We start from the raw sequence: 13459 nt of genomic DNA on the forward strand, positions 1-13459 counted from the left end.
GTTTGGGCGGCGCCTCCAGGCAGGGTAGGGCAGAGAGACATGACCGCCTGGAGAAGAAACCACTGCCGGCTGGAGCGCGCGGGCAGCAAGCGCGCAGACTCCAGCCCCAGAGCGAGGCCGCGGCGCGCGCCCCACCCAGCCGCATGGTAGCGCAGCCCTTAAAGGGACTTGCGCCCCCTTGGAGGCGGGGCCCGAGGGGCGAGGTTTTGAAGATATGCATGTGTGCAGGGATCTCTCTCTGGGACATCCAGTGCCCCGGCTCTCCACTCACATCTTCTCCCAAGACCCTGGTCCTGGGCACCCACCAGCAGTGTCATGAGACGTTTATTGCGCGCTTTTTGTATGAACAAAATAGGTTCCTGAAATCCTGGAACTTGTATTTCAGAAGACAAGACAAAAAGCAAATATACCTGCACAACAGGCAAAATATATTTCAGGGAGTGACAGTAGTGTGAAGGAACCAAAACAGGATAATGTGCACTCTGAAAACTTCCCTGCTTTACAGTGAATATCTGGGGGAGAGGCTAGTATTAGTAGAACAAATAAATGCCTTGCAAAATCACAAAGCCTTAATAAAACTGATTTTTAAATAAATCTGTAAGTAAATACATTGTTATGTACCCTAGTATAGGTCGATGGAAAGGTGGAAGGGTTTGGCAGGGTGGTCAGGGAAAGCCCCTTGTAGGTGGTGATGTTGGAGCAGAAACATAAATGATGAGAAAGCAGGAACCAAAGAGACGAGTGGTCCAGACAACAAGAACAGCAAGCTCAAAGGCCTGAGGCCTCAGGGAGTGGCCAGAAGGCCAAAGAGACCACAGTTTTTATGTTATTTATGTGGCACATACTTGCTAAGCGTCTCCTCTGTGTTTGGCAGTGGTATCAAGTGGTGGACAAAGTCCCCATGCTCATGGAAATGACATTTTTGGATCTTTTTGAAAGTATGGTAAAGGTTCAACCAGCAAAAAAGCAGTATGGCACAGGTGGAAAAGCATGGGGACTGGGCGGGGGGTGGGGTGGGGGGTTGTCACATGCCACATAAGGCTTCAGCACCCTGGCACAATTGATTACTCTTATGGCACCTCTACAATTCAAGGGCAGGGACCGTGTCTGATTCATCCCTATATCCTGAATGAATAAATGAGTGTGTGAGTGAATGTGATACCTGCAACAACATTTTCTGGTTGCCCTCCAACTCCCTATCTAAGATTTTCCACTGTGCTTCTTCACCTTGATATTCATTCTTTAATTACATCACCATGTTTTTCTTTATAATTTATTATGAAAATGTTCATACAGAAAAGTTTAAAGAACTGTACAATGAAGATAAAAATGCCCACCACATAGATTCTGTAGTTAACGATTTGCTATATTTGCTTTAACATACATCAATGCATATCTCCAACCCCCACCCATCCATCAGTCCATCTTATTCTTCGTGTGTATCAAAGTAAGCTGCAGACATCAGTACACGTCACCACTAAACATGTCAATCTAGGGAGCTTTAAGTGAATGTAATACATTTAAAGGTAAATTTTACAAATGAAATGAACAAATCTTAACTTTATCATTCCATTAGTTTTGACAAATGTATCCTTAGCAAGACATAGACCAGTGCTGTCCAATAAAGGTATCTATAGTGATGGGTGTGATCTGTGCTGTCCAGATACAGTAGCCACATGCCACTTGTGGTTATTGAGTAATTAAAATGAAGCTACTGTGATTGAGGAAATTAAAATTTCCATTTTATTTAATTTAAATAATTTAAATTTAAATAACCCATGTGGCTGGTGGCCAGTGTGTCGAACAGTGCTGATATAGAATATCTCTGTCTTCCTAGAAAGTTCCATCCTGCTCCTGCTCCACCTGCCCCTTCTCCCATGCTCTAATTTTTTTCACTACAGATGAGTTTTGCCTCTTCTAAAACTATAAATGGAATTATATACCATGTAATTTTTTTGTTACTGACTTTTTTCATTCAGCATGTGTTTGAGAGTCATTTATGTTGTTATATGTATCAGAAGTTTGTTTCTTTTATTGCTGAATTGTTTCATTGTGTGAATATACCTGAGTTTATCCAATCTCCTATTGATGCACATTGGGCTGTTTCTAGTTTTGGACAGTTATTTATAAGGTTGCTATGTATATTCATGAGTTTTTTTGTGGATGTGTCTCTTTCTCTTGGGTAAACACTTAAGTGTGGGCTTGCTGAGTTACAGAATAGGTATATGTTTGGTTTTATAAAAAACTGACTGAGATTTTTCAAAGTGATTGTGTCATTTAACATTCCCACAAGCAATGTATGAGAGTTCCGTTAGCTCATTTGATATTGTCAATCTTTTAAATTTCAGCCATGCTTTTGGGTGTATAGTAGTATGTCATTGGCTTCTATTTGCATACATCACCATTATTTTCTTTACTGTTTACATGTGGGTTGTTATTTTTTTTTGTCCTCTCCCTTTGGAATGTATGTTCTATGATGGTAAAAAAACCTTGTCTTTTTTTTTCAACTAATATGTCCCTAGTGCCTGGAACAGGGCCTGGCATATGGTATGTGTTGAATACTTTCATGCTTGTATCCAACAAATAGCTTTTAAGTGCCTTGAACAGAGCAAATATCATTAATCTCATTTGACAGGTGAGAAAATTGAGACTAAGAGATAAGAGACTTCACCACGTTCAACATAGCTAATAAGAAATGCTCATCATAGCTAACATATATGGATGCCTACTATGCGTTAGGCATCATCTAGGCTCTTTATGTAAATTTACAGAGAAGTGGTAATTTAAAACAAACAATTTTGATACTCTTCCTTTCAAGAGGTGGGGCTGAATTCCCATCACCTTGAATGTGGGCTAGATTTAGTTATTTACTTCTAATGAATAACATAAGTGATAGTTTGTGACTTCCAAGAACAGTTCATAAAAGGCATTGTGGCTTCCTCCTTGACACACAGTCTCTCACTCTCAATCTCTCTCTCTCAGATTATTCCCAGCAGTATGGAGATATTCCCATGAAGAGGAACTCAGGCATCCCAACAACAACCAGAGAGGAACTGAGACCTTCTAATAACAGCCACATGAGTATGCCATCTTGAAAGCAGGTCTTCCAGCCCTAGTCAAGCTTTCAGATGATGCAGCATTAACTAGCACCTTGACTACAACCTCATGAGAGACCCTGGCTTAGTACAACCCAACTCAGCAGCTCCAAGATTTGTAATTCAGAAACTATAGGTGACCATAAATGTTTGTTGTTTCAAGCCTTTTTATTCTAATTGCTGCGTTCTGCCGTTTCCCTTCTGGAGGACAACCAACCCAATGGTTTAGGCTTTGAGTCAAAAGGGGAAAGAGAAAGAAACCAGCTGACTGATAAGAAAAGGTATGACAGGATGTATTTCAAATGTACTGCGCCCAAGCAACCAAAGAAAAAATAAAGAACTTCATCAAAATTAAAACTTCTGTGCTTCAAAGAACTCAAATAAGAAAGTGAAAAGATACCCCACAGAATAAGAGAAAATATTTGCAAATCATATATATGGAAAGGGACACTTGTATCTAGAATATATAAAGAACTCTTACAACTCTACAAAAAAAGAGACTTTGTGTCAAAATGGTATAATAGGTAAATGCTGTGCTCAGCTCCTCCAATGACCACACCAAAGATACAACTAAATTATAGAACAATCATCCTTGAGAACCACCTGAAGACTCTCTGAGCAGAACTTCTATATTATAGCTAAGGATATAAAGAAGAAGCCGCTTCGAGACTAGTAGAAGAGGCTAAAAAACACAGCCTACTTCTACACCCATGTGTGGCAGTTAAGAATCAGGAAAGAGATCTCAGCTGTGGAGGTACTCCCTGAGGAGCTAGGGGTCCCACCCCGTACCAGACTCCCCAGCTGGGCACCAATGCTGGAGAAAGGAATTCCCACAGCATCTGGATGCGAAAAAGAGTGGGGATTCCATCTGGGTGACATGTAGGGCTGCTGTAGACCCAGGCATCCACTTAAAGCACCCAAGCATAGAATCACTAGCTCACAAACACTTACCCGAAGCTTCAGTGAAAGGAATACATCTTGAAAAGTGCCAGAAACATAGAAGGAGAAACTGAATTGTCTGACTTCATGGTGTGGGCTTGAAGGACAGCTCTCTCTAGGACAGAAGTGCTGGCAGGTATCATTGGTCTTTTCTTGAGCCATAACCCCCACACAGCCTGAAGGAACAGATGAGTGCCAAATCTTAGTCTCCATCAACTTGGCTAACACTGCTTGCCCCACTCTGGTGATTCCCTGAGACTCCGCCCCACCCCACTCATACACTCCCCTGAACCTCTTTCAGCAGCTGTTTCTCACAAGCAGTCAGCATTGGCGCATGCTGTGGACTTCTCCAAAATCTCTCAAAGGTTCACAAATCCCAAAAGAAACAGCACCTGGCCTCAGCGAGCCCTGTACCTCTTGCTAAATGATCCCAAACCTGGCACTAGTGGCAGCCAGCCTCAGTTCACAGCATAATCACTCACAGGCACCTCCAAGCCCAGCACAGGCAGCTACCAACCACAGATCACTTTGTATCTCATACCAAGTAGACATGGGCCAGGCAGAGGCAGCAGCTGAACTTGCCTTGCACCAGAGCCCCTCCTAAGAGGCTCTAGAATCAATATACCAGCTGGCTGACTTCAGACCACACCAGAGCACTACCCAGTTAGCTCCACAAACTACACACCTAAAGAGTGAACTCAGCAGACACCAGAGCCCCACCAAAGTGAATCTTGCTCTGTGGGGTCAGCCCCTACTCAATAGCTCATCTGTAGTAATCACTGTCAGTCCTCACAGCCAGTCAGCCTGAGGGTCAATCCCACCCACTATGTGCCCATAGCAATCAAGGCTCAGTAATGGAGGAGGGCACACACAACCCACACTAGGGTTAAGCATGGAGAACTTGGCTCAGGTGACAAGGGAGATGGCACCACAGGACCCCACAGAACACCTACTACATAAGGCCAAGAATGGGAGACATAGCAGATCTGCCTAATACACGAAAACAAACACAGAGAGTCAGCTGAAATGAGGAGACAGAGAAACATGACCCAATTGAAATAATAGGAGAAAACTCTAGAAGAAGAACTAAATGAAATAGAGGTAAGCAATCTATCAGAGTTCAAAACAGTGGTTATAAGGATGTCCAATGAACTTAGAGGTAGAATAGATGAATTCAATAAGAACTTCTGCAAAGAGATAGAAAAGACAAAAAAAAAAAGATCAGAAATGAAGAATATAATAATTAATATGAAGGCTATTTTAGATGGAATCTACATCAGATTAGATGAAGCAGAGGACCAAATCAGTAAATTGGAAGACAAGGTAGTAGAAAATGCCCAATCAAAACAATAATAAAAAAAAAGAATTTAAAAAATAAGGACAGTTTAAAGGACATCTGGGACAACATCAAGCATAACAATGTATTTGAAGGAATAGTGACTGGTGGCTGAAAACTTCCCTAACCTGACAAAAGAAATAGACATACAAGTCCAGGAAGTGCATAGAGTCCCAAATAAGACAAACCCAAAGAGGCCCGCACAAGACACATCATAATTAAAATGTCAAAAGTTAAAGACAAAGAGAGAATCTTAAAAGCAGCAAGAGAAAAGCAGTTAGTTATGTACAAGAGAGCTCCCATAAGACTATCGGAAGATTTCTCAACAGAAACTTTTCAGGCAAGAAGCAATTGACACAGAATATTCAAAATGATGAAAAGTAAAGACCTCCAACCAAGATTACTCTACCCATTTACAATTGCAAGGGAGATAAAGAGCTTCCCAGACCACCAAACTAGTATTACAAGAAATGTTAAAGGGACTTCTTTAAGAAGAAGAAAAAAATTTAAAATATGAATAAAAAGATGGCAATAACTACACACCCATCAATAATTTCTTTAAATAAAAATTGATTAAATTTTTCAATCAAAAGACATAGAGTGGCTGAATGGATTAAAAAGCAAGACCCATACATATACTGCCTACAAGAGACCAACTTCAGATTAAAAAATATATGCAGAGACTGAAAGTAAAAGATGGAAAATGATATTTCATGAAAATGAAATGCAAAAAAGCTGCGGTAGCAATACTTATCTCAGATAAAAATAGACTCTAAAACAAAGGCTGTAACAAGGACAATGAAGGGCATTTCATCATCATAAAGGGATCAGTCCAACAAGAACATATAATGTTTGTAAACATTACTCACCAACATAGGAGCACCTAAATGTATAAAGCAATAAATATTGATGAACATAAAGGGAGCGATCAACAATAATATAGTAATGTTGGGAAATATAACACTCTATTAACATCAATGGATACATTATCCAGGCAGAAAATCAACAAGAAAACATTGGCCTTAAATAACAAATTAGACTTATTGGATTTAATTAATATTTTTAGAACATTTCACTCCAAAGTAACAAAATATATATTCTTTTCAATTGCAAATGGAACATTTTCCAGGGTAAACCACATGTTTGGCCACAGAACAAATCTCAATAAATTTAAGAGCATTGAAATCATATCAAGCATCTTCTTCTATCACAATGGTATGAAACTAGAAACCAATTACAAGAAGAAAACTGAAAAACACACAAATATATGGAGGCTAAATAACAAGCTACTAAACAGTGAATGGATTAACAACAAGAAAAGAGAAGAAATCAGAAGATACCTTAAGACATATGAAAGTGAAAACACAATAACCCAAAATCTGTGGGACATAGCCAAAGCAGTTCTAAGAGGAAAATTTATAGCAATATAGACCTACTTCAAGAAACAAGAAAAGTCTCAGATAACCTAATCTTACACCTAAGGAACTAGCAAAAGAAGAACAAACAAAGCTCCAAGTGAGTAGAAGGATGAAAATAATAAAAATCATAGCAGAAATAAACAAAATAGTTCTAAATGAAAATGCAAATGATCAGTGAAACTAAGTGCTGGTTCTTTGAAAAGATAAACAAAATCGATCAAACTTTAGTCAGATTAATCGAGAAAAAAAGAGAGCCAAAATTAATAAAATCAGAAATGAAAGAGGAGAAATGAGAATTGATACCACAAAACACAAAGGATTACAAGAAAATACTATAAACAATTATATGCCAACAAATTGGACAAACTGGAAGAAATGTATAAATTCTTAGAAACATACAATTTTCTAAGACTGATTCAAGAAGAAACAGAACATCTGAACAGACTGGTAACTACTAAAGAAATTGAATCAGTAATCAAAAAGCAAGCAAACAAACAAAACTCCCAACGAACAGAAACCCTGGGCCAGATGGCTCCACATGAATTTTACGAAATGTTCAAAGAATATTTAATACCTATCCCTCACAGACTATTCCAAAAATTGAAGATGAGGGAATGCTCCCAAACTGATTTTACAAGACCAGTATTAGCCTAATTCCAAAACCAGACAAAGCCATTATAAAAATAATAAATGAAAGAAAGAAAGAAAGAAAGAAAGAAAGAAAGAAAGAAAGAAAGAAAGAAAGAAAGAAAGAGAAAGAAAAAGAAAGAAAGAAAAAGAAAGAAAGGAAAGGCCAATATTCCTGATGAACATAGATGCAAAAATCCTCAACAGAATATTAGCAAACCAAATTCAGCAATACATCAAAAAGATTATACACATACACCATGATCAAGTGGGATTTATTCTTTCAGTGCAAGGTTGGTTCAATATCTGCAAATCAATTAATGTGATATGCTACATAAACAAAATGAAGGACAAAAACCATCTGATCATAGCAACAGATGCAGAAAAGCATTTGACAAAATCCAGGATTCACTTATAATAAAAACTTTCAGCAAAGTGCAGATAGAGTGAATATACCTCTACATCTTAAGGGACACATATGACAAACCCACAGCTAACGTCATATTCAATGGTGAAAAGCTGAAATCTTTTTCTTTAGGATCAGGAACAAAACAAGGATGATCACATCTTATTCAATATAGTATTGGAAGTCCTAGCCACAGTAATCAGACAATAAAAAAGAAATAAAGGCATCAAAATTGGAAAGAAAGAAGTAAAACTGTCATTATCTGCAGGTGACATGATACTATATAGAATGAACCTTAAAGATTCCACCAAAAAACTATTAGAACTAATAAATGAATTCAGTAAACTAGCAAGATACAAATTAATATTCAGAAATCGGTTGCATTTTTATACACCAATAACAAACTATCAGAAAGACAAATTAAGAAAACAATCTCATTTACAATTGCATCCGAAAGAATAAAATACCTAGGAATAAACTTAACCAATGAAGTAAAACACCTGCAGTCAGAACACTATAAGACATTGAAGAAAGAAATTGAAGAAGATACAAATAAACGGAAACATATAGCATTCTCATGGATAGGAAGAATTACAATCGTTAACCATCAACAAAACAATAAGAATAGGAGAAGATATTTGCTATGATACAGCTGATAAGAGGTTAATATCCAAAATATATAAAGAACTCATACAAGTCAACAACAATAAAAAAAAATCCAGACAAGCCAATTAAAAAGTGAGCAGAAGACCTGAACAGATATTTCTCCAAAGAGGAAATACAGATGGCCAATAGACATATGAAAAGATGCTCAAAGTCACTAATCAACAGAGAAATGCAAATTAAAACCACAATGAGATATCACCTCACACCTGTCAGAATGGCTATCAATAAATCAAAGAACAAGTGTTGGCAAGGATGTGGAGAAAAAGGAACTCTCATGTGCTGTTGGTGGGCCTGCAGATTGATACAGCCACTATGAAAAACAGTCTGGAGGTTTCTCAAAAACTTAAAAATGGATATACGTTTTGACCCAGAAATTGCACATTTGGTATTTATCTAAAGAAAAACAAAACAATAATTCATAAAGATCTATGCACCCCTATGTTCATGGCACCACAACTTACAATAGCCAAGGTATGGAAGCAACCTAAATGCCCAGCAATAGACGATTGGATAAAGAAGTAACGGTTCATATATACAAATGGAATATTATTCAGCCATTAAAAAATGAAACAGTAACATTTGCAACAACATGGATGGACCTAGAGGGTATTATGCTGATTGAAATAAGTCAGACAGAGAAAGAGAAATACCATATGATTTCACTTATATAGAGAATCTAAGGAATAAAAATAACAAACCAATCAAAAACAGACTCATAAATATAGAGGACAATCCGGTGACGGCCAGAGGAGAGGGGAATTGAGGGACTGGGAGAAAGGGGTAAAGGGATAAAGAAGTACTAATTAGTAGTGGATAGATGGTAGCAGGCATGGGAACACGGCATAGGGAACGCAGTTAGCATTAACGTAATGACTAAGTCGAGAGGCAAAGGAGAAAAAGAGCAATTAGAGAGATCATTTGATAAACTACATAAATGTCTAACCAATGTACTGTATACTTGAAACTAATAATAAAATAAGATAAAAAAAAGACACGAGTACCAGCAATTTGTAGAGAAGAAAGATGATATAGAGTTTTAAATGTATGTTTGGCAAACTTATAGGTCTGTAAATTTCATTACCCTATTTTATTTTATTTTTTCATTTTTATTATTATTTTTAATTTTCAGTTACAGTTGACATTCAGTATTATTTTGTATGTTTTAGGTGAACAGCATAGTGGTTAGATTTATGTGATTACTTTACTTTAAAACAGAGTAACGATGTTTTGAGTGCACCCTGAATTTGCTTGAAGACTTAATTAAAATAAGCAATTGAGCAGTTTGGGATCTAATAATCTGAAGTGGATTTTTTTTAAAAGTTTAGTTAACAAAAATTTTTCTCCCTGAAACCCTTTTTCAAGATTTAGAGTAACCAATTAGATGTTTTCTAGTGCCTGAGTTTGCCAGGTCTCAGCTTGGATAAATGGGGTAAAATCATTATCATCATGCAATAAACATAAATAAAACAGAAACTCAAGCTTGCTTTATAGAAACAATACTGAGAGAGACTGTAATGTAAATCTGAGTTCATTAATATTGCATTTACATGTGATTAATTTTGAGTTCTACTTATGTGTTATCCTACTTGAGTCATTGTTTGCCTTATATAAATAACTAAGGATAGGATGGAATTTTCCAAGTTCTTAATAATGGAGGGATCAGGGATGATTTTAAATGACTGTGTCGTACTAGGTGATGAATGGGCTTTGCAATTCCAAAAGGCAATTGAAATAGCATGTTAAGACTTCTTTGGATCTTAGAAAGTTAGACAGTTCTACATTGCCTTTTACTTCTTCAGATCTTAACATTTCAGTTAAATCTGTATGAAGGCTTAAAAACATCTATGTTCAGGTTCAGAACAAGTGTAAGAGTCAAGTGATGAGTTATAAGTTAGTTTATATTTTCCATATTAAGAATAGAAATGAGCAATAAAAGACTCTTAGTAAAAACAAAAAATGGTCATACTACCCAAAGCAATCTACAGATTCAATGCAATCTCTATCAAAATATCAATGATAGTTTTCACAGAACCAGAACAAATAATTATAAAATGTATATATAACCACAAAAGACCCTGAATAGCCACAGCATTCTTGAGAAAGAAGAACAAAGTTGGAGGTATCACATTATCTGATATCATCTTATACTAAAAGTATATGTAGTAATCAAAACAGCATGGTACTGACATAAAAACAGACACATCTCAATGGAACAGAAAAGAGAGCCCAGAAATAAACCCATATTTATTTGGGCAATTGATCTATGACAAAGGAGGCAAGAATACACAATGTGATAAGGGCAGTTTCCTCAATAAAAGGTGATGGGAAAACTGGGCACACACATGCAAAAAAAGAAAAAAGAATAAAGAAACCAGACCACTATCTTTTCTTTTCTTTTCTTTTCTTTTTGACCACTTTCTTGTATCACATACAAGAATAAACTCCAAATGGAGTAAAGAGTTCCATGTAAGACCAGAAACCATAAAACTCCCAGAAGAAAACATAGGCAGTAAACTCTCTGACATTGCTCTTAGTAATATTCTTTGTAACATGTCCCCTAGGGCAAGAGAAACAAAAGAAATAATAAACAAATGGGATTATATCAAACTGAAAAGGTTTTGCCCAGTGAAGGAAACCATCAACAAAATGAAAAGACAACCTGCTGATTGACAGAAGGTGTTCACCAATGATGCATCTGATAAGAGCTTAATATCCAAAAATTATACAGACCTCATGCAACTTAACACTATAAAAATAAATAATCAGATTAAAAAATGAGCAAAGGATCTGAATAAACAGTTCACCAAAGAGAACATACGGATGGCAAATAGACATATGAAAAGACGTTCAATTCATTAATCATCAGTGAAATGCAAATCAAAACCACAATCAGATTTCACCTCATACCTGTCAGAATGGTTATTATCAAAAATACAAGAAATAACAAGTGCTGGCCAAAATGTGGAGAAAATGGAACCCTAGTGCATGGTTGCTGGCATTGTAAATTGATGTAGTCACTATGGAAACAGGATTAAGCTTCCTCAAAAAATTAAAAATAGAGCTATATGACCAAGCAATCCTACTTCTGGGTATTTATCTGAAGAAATCTGAAACACTAATTCGGAGAGATGTATGCACTCTTATGTTCACTGCAGCATTACTTACAATAGCCAAGATATGGAAGCAATCTAAGTGTCCACTGATAGATGAATGGATAAAACAGAAGTGGTATGTATATATAATGGAATATTAGCCATATAAATGAATAAAATCTTGCCTTCTGCAACATGAATGGACCTAGAGGGTATTATACTAAGTGAAATAAGTCAAAGACAAATAATGTACGATCACTTATATGTGGAATCTAAAAAACAAAATAAACAAACAGAACAGAAACAAACACATAGATACAGAGAACAATTGATGATTGCCAGATGGGGGGTAGCTGGAGGTATAGGTGAAAAAGGTGAAGGGATTAAGAAATACAAATTGGCAGCTATAAAAATAGTCATGGAGATATAATAGTCATGGAGATATATGCTGTATATAAAGTACAGCATAGGGAATATAGTCAATAGTGTTGTAATAACTCTGTATGGTGTCAGATGGGTACTAGACTCATCGATTGAACACTTCGTAAATTATACAAATGCGTAATCTAATCACTATGTTGTACACCTGACACTCATATAATATTGTATGTCAATTGTAATTGAAAAATAAAAAAATAAAACAGAAAAGAAAAAATATACTATGCCCTGAGTATGTATGTTTCATAATCTTTTTTGATATGAAGTAGGTAGAGGATACCTAACATTTAAGCCAATTAGTTCTTATGTAAAAATTAAAAGCTCAAAGTTTTAAAATACTGATATGTTTGAAGATTTATTAGTTGTAATTTTTTATTCTAAAAATTCTTTTATAAATGCAAATACAATGTTATGGCCTTTTTATGGAATACAGCTTAATGAGTTTTAACACGTGTATGGATTCATGTAACCACCGCCACATCCAGAATATAAAACAGTTCCCCGTAAACCCCCTTGTAGTCAAACACTCCCCAACCCATAACCCTTGGCAATCATCGATAGGTTTTATATTCCTACAGATTTACATTTTATAGGATGTCATAAAAATGGAATTTCACAATAGGTAATGTTTCAAGACTTAGCTTATTTCACCTAGCTTAATGTCTTTGAGATGCATCTAGTAATTGCCTATATTTGTGGTTCATTTCTTTTTATCACTGAGCAATATTCCATGACATAGTATACCACAGTTAGTTTATCCATTCATCCACTGAAGGGAAATTTGAACTGTTTCCAGATATTGGTGCTTATGAGTAGAGCTATTATAAATATTTACGTACAGGTTTTTAAGTGAGCTTATGTTTGGGTAAATATCTAGGAGTGGGATTGCTTAGCCATATGGAAAGTATATGTTTAACTATATAAGAAAATGCAGTTAAAACTGTTTTTGCAGAGTGGTTGTATCATTTTTTATTCTAACCAGCAATGTATGAAAGTTCCTGTTGTCTGAATCCTCTCCAGTACTTGGTATTGTCAGTTTTCTGTTTGTTTGGTTGTTTTTTTGTCATTGTTGTTGTTTGTTTTTTTAGCCTTTCTAATAAGTACTGGTTTTAATATGCATTTCCATAATGGGCAATGATATTGAGCATCATTACAGGTACTTATTCACCATTCCTATATCTTCTTTAGTGAGGTCTCTGCTTAAATCTTTTGAAAAATTTATTTAATTTTTTATAAGGCTTGAGGTTTAGGTTAAGTTCAGTTTTAAAAATTTTGATAAGATAGACATAACATAAAATTTACCATCTTAACTATTTTTAAGGGTATCATTCATCTCCAAAACATTTTCATCTTCCCAAACTAAAACTCAGTATCCATTAAACATTAACTTTCCATCCTCTCTCTCTCCTGGCCCCTAGAAACCACCATTCTACTTTTTGTCT

The sequence above is a fragment of the Pteropus alecto genome, unplaced genomic scaffold (assembly GCF_000325575.1).
Source record: "Pteropus alecto unplaced genomic scaffold, ASM32557v1 scaffold52, whole genome shotgun sequence".
Lineage (NCBI taxonomy): Eukaryota > Metazoa > Chordata > Mammalia > Chiroptera > Pteropodidae > Pteropus > Pteropus alecto.